Consider the following 11,489-nt stretch of genomic DNA (forward strand, 5'->3'; position numbering starts at 1 on the left):
GAACTTTGGATGATAATCATGTGTCATTGTCCTCAGTTTTAATAAATGCACCACTCTGGAGGGGGATGTTGGTAGTAGCAGAAGTTATGAATGTGTTCGGAGGGAGAATACAGGAAACATCTGTAACTTCCACTCAATTTTGCTATGAACCCCAAATTGCTCTAAATCTATGAAAATAAAGTTAAAAAATAACAGAATCCCCAGTTTACTTTCTCATGTGCGTTAGTTTGGATTCCCCCAAAGGCAGATTCTGGGACCCATGGTTTGAGAGGACATTCCAAGAGGCAGGAGTTTGGGGTGAGGCAGAAAGGTACGAGAGAGTGGAGGAGTATGAGTCACCAAAGGGGCACCAGTGAACCTGGTTACGTGGTCACAAGAAGTGGAAACAGCCTACAGGGAAATGTTCCATCATGGTCTTGGGGCATGCAAAGGTGGCTGGGACCATGGTGGGGGCATCCACAGCATCTGCCACCCATATACTCAAGGCTTATGTAAAGAATCTGACTCCAGTTTCAGGGCATCTGGAGAAATAGCAGCCTCCACCATACTTGCTAAGGCACTGCATTAGTTTTCTAGGGCCACCATGACAAAATAACCACAATGGGATTGTTAAAACAATATACATTTATTTCTCTCAGTTCTGGAGTCTAGAAGTCCAAGATGAAGGCACAGGCGGGCCTGGTTTCTCTTGAGGCCTCTATCCTTGCTTGCAAATGGTCACGTCGCTATCTTCTGTGGTTTTTCCTCTGAGGGCTCCTCCTTGGGTCCTCTTATGAGAACACCAGTCCTACCAGGTTAGTGCCCCACCCTCATGACCTCATCTAACCTGAATGACCTCTTTTGAGCTCTATCTCCAAATCCAATCCCATTCCAGGTTAAAGCTTCAACATGTGATATGAGGGAGACATAATTCAGTCCATAACTGACTTGTTGGCTGGCAAGAGGAGCTCACTGAGCCATACTTCCTCTTTTTACTGGTCCCAGAAACAGTTAAGTGAAAAGTCTAGGGTCACATAGATTGAGTGGAAACAAGGTGCTGAATCAGAAGTAAATCTGTGCAGGATAACTTCCATACTTGGGGACTGTCCTAACCAATGACCTTCTCGGCAAGGTTTCCTGATCTTGCTGTGGGCCTTTTGCAAGTGTTTCTCTCTCTCCCCTCAATCTGGGAAATAAGGGTGCTGGGCTAGGCTATCACTACCTAGACCTGTTCCCCCTGTCCATTGCTCAGGTTGGCGAAACTCTGGGGGAAGATGGGTTCTCCTATCTGTTAGATGGATTGTACAATGGAGAAATCCTTTTAGGAGGCCAATTTGGAAGGATATTTCAAAAGTTCTAAAGAATGTGCACATCCAAGATTCTTCTCTTATGGTACATTCCCAGAAGGGAACTGCTGGATCAAAAGTTGAGCTAGGAGGAGAAATGTTAGTGTTGTCTTCTCAATTTTCTAAACACCACATTTTATAAACATCAAAATGCCTAACACCAAGGGACTAAATAAACAAATCATAGCACCTTATTCTGGGGAACATGCAGTCATAAAACATGATTCTGGAAAGAACATTCAGTGACTTGGAAATCAATTTTTTTTAACAATATCAAAAGACTAATTACAGAGCAACCCACAGTGTGGTTGTCTCTGTGTTAAAAAATACAAAGAGCTCCAAGGATACCCAGGGGGAAAAGTGGTTCCTTTTGTATGATGGGGATTGTAGAGACTTTATATTTTTATTTTGCTAAGTCACAATGTAAATCATTGCTTTTGTAATAAGAAATCCCACAGAAACAGGGTGTCACATTAGAAAATGATATACCTAGTTTGGCAGATGTTGCCGGACGGTTGGCTCTTCAGTAATTACTGATCCATTTCTTTCTTGCTGCCTAAACATTTCTTCCTTCTGCAGTGGAATCTTTTCCACTTCCCTGGCTGCTGGGGTGGTCAAGTGATGCAGTTTTGGCCAGTGAGATGTGAGTGGAAGTTGGCTGGGTGGAGGTGGATGTTTCTGGGAAGACTGTTTTCTCATAAAAGGGTTCTTGCACCTTCCTTTTCTTCCTCCTGGAATGTGCAAGTGTTGACTTGAATGTCAGCAGCCCTCTTGTGACCATGAGGTCCAAGGGTGGTAGAACAGAAGGGTAGCATCTGGGTTTTTGATGGCATCCTTGATCATTTCATCAACCCCTGGACTCCCTACTGCCACCAGGCTTCTTGGAATGCTTTATACTTCTGATATATCAATTTGGGTTAGCTCAATCATGGATGCTTTTGGCTGCAAGCAACAGAGTTAAGGTTTCTCCTCTAGGCCCTGGATCGACTCCCTCCCCCCACCCCCATGCCACTCTGCCTCAAGGAGAAATGGGCCTCCTCATCGAGGCCATTTTTTCCCCAAGCTGTATGTACCACCAATTTGTTACTGGATTGAACTTGTTTGGTGGTTCCTGGAGAGGAACACTGAATGTCTTTTCTGGCAAGGGGAATAAGGTAACCGTCCTGTGTGCCAAACGGAGCAGGGACTGCATGAGACTGAGAGCCAGCTGGCCCTTGGCAGGACATTGCACTGGGGAGGAAAAAGAGCCAAAGAGCCCCATGCCCTGGGCTCCCTCTTGGTGGAGCAGAGGATATTGGAATGCCGTAGTTATTCCTTTGCATCTTGGTGGTTGTGCAGTTTTGAAGTCTGTGACACCACCTGTGTGTGTAATGGGGGAGCCCGGCCAGCTCTGGGGTTCAGGGAATGCAGCGTGGGAGCTTTTTCCTGTGTCTTTAGCTTGGCAAGATGCATCCAGAATTCCTGGGCTTCAGTGTGACAGCCTCTGGGTCACAGTGCCCCATGGAAGGCAGTCTTTCCTTTGGCAAAAGGTTCTCCCCTGCGGGTTAGACTGCCCACGCTGGTAAAATGGGAGACCCCTGTGCACTGAACTCCCAGCTTTGCAGAGCTTGGATTGACATGAGAAAGCAGCTGAGAAGAGCCACCCATGGGAATAATGCAGACACAGGGTGGGTGGGTGAGGCTGGGTGCTGTTTCCTTCCTAATTCAGCACACACACATCGGACACCAACTGTGTGCCAAGACTGCTCTGGGCGCTTCAGTTATATCAAGGCACAAAGGGGCCAATCTCGCTGTCCTTGGGTGGCTAAGGTCTAAAGAGAGGAGACAAGATCACAAGCAGCTTATGTGGGGGGTCTCGGGGAGATGTGTGGCATGGAAGGAAAGAGGAGCAGGTCAAGGAGGGGTGGTGACATGTGGATGGTGGCCCACATGAGATTGGCTCTCACCAAGAGGAAACTCTCCTTAAGGTCTGAAGGAAGGACAGAAGGGTGTGGAGCTGATATCTGGAGGAAGAGAAGCCTCTTTGGGGTGCAAAGACCTCAGAGGCAGGCCCTCCAAGGAACACCAGGAAGGCTAGCAGGGGTGAGGTGGATCCCGTGTGGATGTGGGTCATGGAGATCAGAGCTCCGGGACCTGACTCACGTTTCTAAAGGATTTCAGGACCGCTCTTGCCCATTCTGTTAGCTCTTAAAGTAAAAAATCATTGTGGTCAACTGTGGGAGATCTGGTAACCCATGTGGCAAGTTCCATTGATGGACGTGGACTCAGATGCTTCTCCCACCAAGGTAACCAAACAAGGAGGCTGTAGTTTGTTTGATCTGATGTATCTTTAGATGTGTATGACTTTTGCAATCATAAGAAATATCCTAATTAAAATAAAAAAGGTTAGAGGTTCCCTCTGGGGGTAGGATTATAAAGGACTTTCACATTTCTTCCTTCAGGGCTGGGAATACAGCTCAGTTGGTAGAGCGTTTGCCTCGCACACACAAGGCCCTGGGTTCAATCTCCAGTACTGCAAAAAAAATAAATAAATAAAAAAAAATAAATTTCTTCCTCCACATCTATAAACTTTGTGATTTTTTTAAAGTATGGTTTTTCAATGGTGCTGTTATTTATCATTTCATGCCTCTAAAGATGCAGGGTACCAGACCAGCATAGGCAGACAAGAGAGCATTAACTGAGCTCAGTTGTCAAGGCCAGCTCACACACACAAGTGCTGCCTCCAGTAGAGGCAGGGGTAGGGAAGGACCTGAGGGTCACCTCAGGAAGGCAGTGCACTGTTTTATTCCCTCCACCGCCCGTGCTTTCTCCCCAAGCTCCAGTGTTTCAAGGTAGGGCCAGGTAGACAACTTTGAAGCCAGTCCCTTCTTCATAACCTCTTATCAGATGGCAGGAGAGCTGCCCAAGAAGGAGGGTGCAGGATGGAGCCCCCTTGGGCAGGGGGAAGTGGCACCCATCTTTGGAGGCTGACAACGGTGAGACCTTGAGCAAGTTTCTCCACCTAAGGATAATGCTGCTTGCTTCCCTTCCCAGGGCTGCTTGGATCTACGTGAGATGGTGGAGGCTGAGGGCTCGACTTGGGTAATGCTAACAAAGGAATGGAGAACTCTGTCCTACAGCACAAAGTTCTCTGCTCTGGAAAGAGGGTAAGGCTGTGTGTCTTGGGCAAATTCTTTAACCTTCCTGATCCACAGCTGTGAGATGGAGTTGCAAGGGGCAGGGTCAGTGGTGGGCATTGCCCCGGGTGTCCCTCACAGCCTTGACAGCAGCCACTGTGCTTGCCTCAGTTACCACTCATCTGCGACCATGACTGTTAGACTGCCACCAGACACCCAGAACCTGAGGCTGCTCCCAAGCTTCATCCTCTGTGGGCTTCAGCTTTGGGTCTCCCTGATCTTGGCCCTGTGTCCCCTGCTGGAAACAGGAAGCTGTGGTTTTGGTCTATTTTTCTATTAAAACACTTTTTTTTTTTTTTTTTTTTTTTTTGCTATTGCCTTTTAAAATAGCAATTTTGAATTTTCTCTTTTTGGTCTGTATGAAGTTCCTAATGAGGATTTTTAGGGTATTGAGAGAAGAGTGGAACATTTTTGTTGCCTCCCTGCTTTAAAATATGACCCAAATCAATATCAAGGTGAAAACCTTTGACTTCAACTCTGTCCTTCAGACCCATGAACACTTCTTGAAATCCCAGTCATGTGCAATTTTCCTGGGGAGAGGACCCAGAACAACTTCCCTGAGGGTCCCACTGGGGTAGGTAAGATGGAATAGGGAGGAACTCTTGCCTCAAATCCTCAAAGTACTTTTTTTTTTTTTTTTAATTTGCCTGGGGTTGGTACCTGCCAAGATAGTCACTTAGGGTTGAAAAGACTTTTGGTTGTTGAACAGGAACACAGGAGACCACCCGCTAGAAGGAGGGCAAAAGCTTGTGATAATTATCAGGAAAACAACTCTACCCCCATTGCCAAAAAGGAAACCCACCTCCAGGTAAAAAAACAAAAAGTTGTTTAAATGGAATGATGGTCCTGTGTTAGCTTCACGACCTCCTATAAGGTTCAGGTTTTCCTTAGGTCCATCCATAACTGACTTCTCAGTGCTGAGACACACACAGGTGCTTTGAGCTCATGTGGCCAGCTTTTCTGGTCCCTATTTGTTTATGAAGGAGACAGCAAATCAAAGGCAGGGCCAAGGGTGAGCCTGGGGACCCCATGGGGTTCCAATCTCTATATCAGCAAGTAGATGCCTCCATTCCCAGGGCAGGTTACCAGATCTCTCTTTGCCTCATTTCTTCTTAAAATGGGACTGTTGTGAGCTAAGATTAAAGAAATGTAAAGCTTTTAAAATGTGTCCTGTACTGTTAGATTTTTCTTTTCATAATTTATTGAATTCCTAAGAATTTGCGTTGGTAGAAAACCTCTTCCCTTCCATCCTCCCTGTGGTGAGGGATAAAAGGATGTTCCTGGGCCTGTTTATTCAGGTGAAGATGGGAAGGGTCAAGTTTTCACAGCCTAGAACACCTGGAGATTTACTTTTAAGATCTGGGAAAAGTGGGTTTTAAAAATTATTATTCAAACATTCAGTAAAATGTCCTAAATGTTTCACCTGGCTATAGCTGATAGGAATGGAAACTTCAATACTGTGTCCTTTTACCATTTGATACTAGAGATTCTTTCCTCTTTCCATCTCTTATTCCTTTTTTTGTGGTTCTCAAACTTGTGTGAACTTCAGAACCTCTGGGGTGCTGGTTAACACAGACCTCTGGGCTTCACCCCTGAGTTTCTGATTCAGCTGGGCTGGGGCGATTTGGAGGATTTGCATTACTGACAAGTTCCCAAGGATGTTGGTGCTGCCATTGGCCCAAGGACCACATTCTGAGAACCAGTGCTGTTTGAGTTTGAAAGGAAGTCACTTATTAAATATCAGCTTTCCCCAAATGGGCTAACCAGGGTCGGCAGATGGTGACCAGTTTCTAAAGTGTGTGTCTGCCAAGCCCCTTCTACCCAAAGCTTTTGGTTGTCTGTACTGGGCCTTCTCAGAATTTTATGGTTTGAAATTTGGCTAGCTCCAACTGTAGGACCCCACAGAAGTTAAGATACAGAGATTCTAAACTTAGGCTTCAGATGGTAGAACCTGTTAAGGTTCCAGGAAGAGGGAGCTGGACACTCTTGGTTCTTTCTGGTAGGTGGCATCAAGTCTACCTAAGTGGAAGGTCCAGAATGTTCAGGGGGGTGGGGGGAGGTTGCTCTCAGTGAGATAGGATGCATTTTGGAAAAGAAGCCACGCTGTGGACAGAGGTATGTGACCCAGGGCTGGGGCTTCAGCTGAAGTCAAGAATTGGGAAGGGAGCCCCAAAACAGTTCTGGGGAACACACGTCCATCTTTGTAGCCTCTACCTCTGAAGGTTACTGTGCAAACATCAGAGGAATTCACCAGCTTGACACCAAAATTAAATAGAGCTTCCTGTGGATCTTAAACAGTTCCCTCATTCTCTCTGGACATGACCCCATTTTATATTTTATGAGATTTTTAATCAGATTCCATTATGAAGTGCTTGAAACAAGGTTAGAATCTAACCTTTTACAAATGCACGAAGGGGGAGAATACCGCCTCGTTTAAGAAACCAGAGTGGGAGCCTCTGAGAATGGAGAGGGCTTTGCTGGGTCCCTGGGAGCCAGTCCCAGGGGTTTCCCTGTTCAGCTGTGTCATCTTGGCTCCTTAGCAATGTGGAGCAGAGGCTCTGGACAGATTGTGGGGCCCATGCTGAAATAGCAGTGTGGTCAATTACCAACAGTATGATGGCGTGGCCTTGGCACTTACCTGCTGGGGTGGTTACGGGGCCTGCCTGTCGGGAGGAACTGGCCCCAAGTGGACGGTTGGCTGTACGCGGTGCTCAGGGCAGCGCCTGGCACGCTGTGTCTCCTCCGCAAGTGCCTGCTGCTATCCTGCTGAACTGAGGCAAGGACCCGGGGCTTCCGAAGGAGGAGAGCCTTGAAGGGCACGCGGGGCTCAGGCTGCGTGCATGCATTCATTCCTGGAGCAGACATCCTGTTGCAGAGTGACTACTTGCTGCAGACCCTGAGACGGGGCTGGGCTGCTACCGCGGCCGTGAAGGGCGCTGCACGTCACTGTCCTTAAGGAATTTCTGGTCAAAGGGAAAGACACATGCTGCAGGGTCCTGCTAATGAATGCTCCAAAGGGCAGAATTCAGCTCACAGACCGCACTCGACAGTGGCTACCTGGCCTGTCGGAAGAGCGGGGAGTCGGCTCTGTCTGAAATCCGGAGGACGGACGGGCATCAATCATGGATGATAGTGGAGACTGGGGGCATTCGGAAAGGGCCTTGGGACCAGGGACAAGAGAGGAGAGGTTTTGTGGAGGGAGGAAGGTGTATCATGAGAGGGCTGGGGGCTGGGGAGATAGCTCAGCTGGTAGAGTGCTTGCCTCGCAAGCACAAGGCCTTGAGTTCGATCCCCAGTACCACAAAAACAAACAAACAAACAAACAAACAAAAAAAAAAAAACAAAAAAAGAGAGAGGGCTGGGGAGCACAAGGAAACCCTGCCACTCTTGAGTCCCACTGTAGTGAGGATGAGGTCAAGGATGGAGGGCCCGCATGATTTGGAGGTGGGTTTTGAGAAGATCATGCTGACTGTGGGGAGGCCAAAAAGACCAGGGTTCTCAAGAATCCCTTAGAGGGCCCGTTAACATAGTTACTGGTCTGAGTCACTGTTCCCATTGGAGATTGTGACACAGCAGGTGGCAATGAGACCAGGAATTCTGTTTGTCCCACATGAGGAAGCTGTCTCCAGGGGCCACTCCATGAGTGACGCTAGCCTGAACTCTGTTGGTGTTAGGGGAGTAGGTGTGGATGAATTCTCGGAGATATACTTTGTACGTTCTAAGGAGATGGCAGAAGGACTGCACTAAAGTCTTGGATTTCTTTTACTCTGAGAGGCAAATACAATTTATTATGAATTTCAAGGATGCTCTTAGTGCTTTGGGGGTGGAGGTCAAGGTGGCACTGATCAACCCAGACTCCGAGTAACCACAATGTTGTGCAAGGTTTGTGCAGGGCTTGATTTTGTTCATCTCTCTGGCTTTCGATGGGACAGTAGCAAAAGCCACGTGCAAACAGTGCACAGCACAAAGCTGGGTCAGAGTGGGTCCTGATCTCTGGTCTAGGCAAAGCCAGACAGATGGACATTTTCCTTTTCCTTTTCCTTCAGGAAGAATGCTGGGCAACCCCACTGCCCCATCTTGGGAATCCTGCCTGAAGTCTTAAGAATGGTGGCATCTCATGTAAGATCTATTAGGCATAAAAACACTCAACTCTGGCAACCCCAGTTAGATTTCCAACTCTTTGAGGTCCCTGGCCGTGAGGACCTGGGGAAAGAAAGCCCACCTGTCAGTTCAGGTACATCTTGTGCTTGGCTGTAGTCTGACATTGATGTCTTTGGGCCATGTGTCTGCTGGAGAGCTAGGGGAGTCTCCTCCTGGAAAGGAGTTCCCTGTTCAGGGAAACTGGGTCCCACTAAGAAACAGACATGTTCCCCATATGTGTGGCTCCAAAGAGTTCCATCTCTCTGGAACTGTCCCCTGAGGCCACCATCCTATAAGTAGGTTCTTCCCTTCCTCCACTTGGCTCCATTCCAAGGTCCTATCCCTAATAATTAAGACAAAGTTCCCAGCTCCTCAAACCCTGTGTCTCCTGCACTTAAGAGGAAATGTTCATTGGTGGTGTCAGGGGCTATCAGAAAGGTTAAGCACCATTTTCCCTGTGGGAAGCCTGGTAGCACCAGTGTCTCTGTAGGAAGCTAATCCTGCCAGGTGTGGCTTTTTCTTTAAAAGTGGAGTTATTCATGTTCAGACAAATAGCAGCCACAGGATGCTGGTGTTTGTTTGTGGTGGAGCCATACCAGCAGGACAGGAAGTAGAGAACTGCAGGCCTGGGTTCTGGAGCTGGGCAGAGGTGTCCTGGGATGACCCTCTGAGGAGGGCTTGGCTGCCTCGTGGTTCCGGTGCAGAGCTGTCTGTGGTGGGGTGTGACCCTGGTGTTGTGAAGTAGCCGTTCTCTGATTGGCAACGGCCTGATTCACAACACCAGCTGCCCCACCGCACCATGCTGGGAGGTCCTGGGGTGGCTGATCACCTCAGCTGTGCTGCTGCTGCTGCTGAAGGGAAGGTGGAGGTGGAGAGAGGACAGAGGGCATCAGAGTTAGGACCAGGATGCAAACAGACTCCATCATCCATCTCCCTCCCTCTTAGGTCCCATCTGAGAGACTACTTTCCTGTATCTTTTGCCAGCTTCCCTATCCCATGGGGTCATGGGTGGGGATCCTGGACCTTGGACACAAACTTACCCTATGTGTTGGTGTTTCTCTGGGTAGAGAATCTGCCTTCTGCAAACCCTCAGAGGAAAATACAACCCTTCACAGCTTGAGTGCCTCTGCCCCACAAGGTACGGTGGTTATCAGTAATTTTTAAGGTCAATTGGTAAAGTTGTCTTCCCCCACAGGTATTGGGGAAGAATGAAGGGATTTCCATTCTTCTCTGGCCAAACATAAATAACTGGGGATGGTTCTTATTTTGTATTATGAGAAATATCTTTGCTAAGACCACTGCTGTCTCAATTTGTATGCTTGTCCAGGTCTCCAGATCTTGACAGCTGCACTCAGTAGCCCCCACATCTGCTGGGGAGAATCAGGGTCAAAATGGAATCATTCAAGGATGGAGAGCAATTTCCCTGACTCGGTCCTCAAGAGACTGGGGAACTTATTCCAAACACAAAATAAGGGGGATCACTGAGGATGTGGAGCAGACCAACAAAAACAGGCTCGCTGGAAAGTAACCAGGTGGTCCACAGAACAATGAGCCCTCAGGGCACCTTGCCTTTCCGTTAGGGGGTGACCTGCTGTGGGCTCATCCTCTCTCAGCTTCTGCCCATCTGGGATCTTGAGTGTTTCCTCTAAGGAAACCCAGCAGAAAAATGGCTTTGGAACTCTCCTTTTGGTGTCTGCCTGGATTTCATCACCATTATGAAATTATGTAGTGTAAACTGACATGAAAACAGCATTTAAATGCCTATTTCCAGGTGTCAATAAACACTTTAAATGAACAGCTCTTTGGTCTCAAATGGCTCCTGCCTGCTGCGTGGTTCTTAGTTACCCAATCAAGAAAAATCACATTTTCCACTTTTCTGCCATCTATCTTGGAACCCGCTTCATTTTAAGGACACAGACTTGGCAAGTTCCTGGTACTGGATGTGGCACAGAAGTTCTGCCAAAGTTCTTGCCAGAGTCGGGGGAAGCAGAAACTTTTGAGTAATTCATCAATCATGACTTAACACCATGCCCTATAAACCGCTGAGGCCTTGGAATCCAGAAATATCTGGATTTTATTGTCTACAATTAGAGAATTCCTGCTGGGGTATTAGGCTGTAATTTCTACACTGGGGTCTGTGATCCATAGAACTGCCAAGCTGAAGATTTACACCAAATGTGAGTTATGCATCCCAGACTCCCAGGAAGGACATGGAACTAGATGTGCAGCCCGGTGTGCCAGGGCAGAAGGAACGCTGGTGCCAGGGCCAGGTGCTGTGCTGGGCACGTCACACGCTTGAACTCTATGAAGGTCATAATTTGTCACTATGCCCACTGGGTTAGGAATGGGAAGTCCAGAGGTATGATGGAACTTATGTGGTCAAGGAATAGCAGGAGGAGCCAGGGTAGAGAGGGTTCGAGCCTCTGGCTTGGCTGCCATCTTCCCTGGGTGGACACAGTCAAATCTGGGTGACCCGCCCAATTCAGATTGCTTATTAGGTGAAGGAGGGTCTGGAGCAGACAGTCTCTAAGCCCCCAAACCCCCAGTTCTTCCATCTCAGAGCCTGCTTACTGGACATCCAGTATGTGTGATTGGGTTGCTGTGTGGCACTCTGGTCAAACATCAAGACTTTAGAACCAAGTGGGTCTGGGCTGTATTCTGACTCTCCCTTCGTGCCTGCATTACTGAACCTTTCTGGACCTCAGTTTCAGTATCTGAAAAACAGTGTAATAAGATTAAAACAAAACAAAACAAAAAAACCTGGCACACAGAAGTGCTCAATAAGTGTGCATATTCGATGGTGAGTATTGGTGCTGACCAAGTTAATATGGCTGGCTTTCCAACCATC

At 47.8% G+C, this 11,489-nt stretch overlaps 1 long non-coding RNA gene across 1 annotated transcript; it reads right to left on the reverse strand.

The window, feature by feature from the left end:
- Positions 1–636: 636 nt before the first annotated feature.
- Positions 637–9,354, reverse strand: LOC124969537 (uncharacterized). The gene is made up of 3 exons (XR_007105977.1): positions 9,238–9,354; positions 7,140–7,464; positions 637–3,837 (listed from the first exon to the last, which is right to left on the reverse strand). It is a non-coding gene; the product is annotated as an uncharacterized LOC124969537 (long non-coding RNA).
- Between the last annotated feature and the right edge of the window lie 2,135 nt (positions 9,355–11,489).

The sequence above is a fragment of the Sciurus carolinensis genome, chromosome 17 (assembly GCF_902686445.1).
Source record: "Sciurus carolinensis chromosome 17, mSciCar1.2, whole genome shotgun sequence".
Classification (NCBI taxonomy): Eukaryota; Metazoa; Chordata; class Mammalia; order Rodentia; family Sciuridae; genus Sciurus; species Sciurus carolinensis.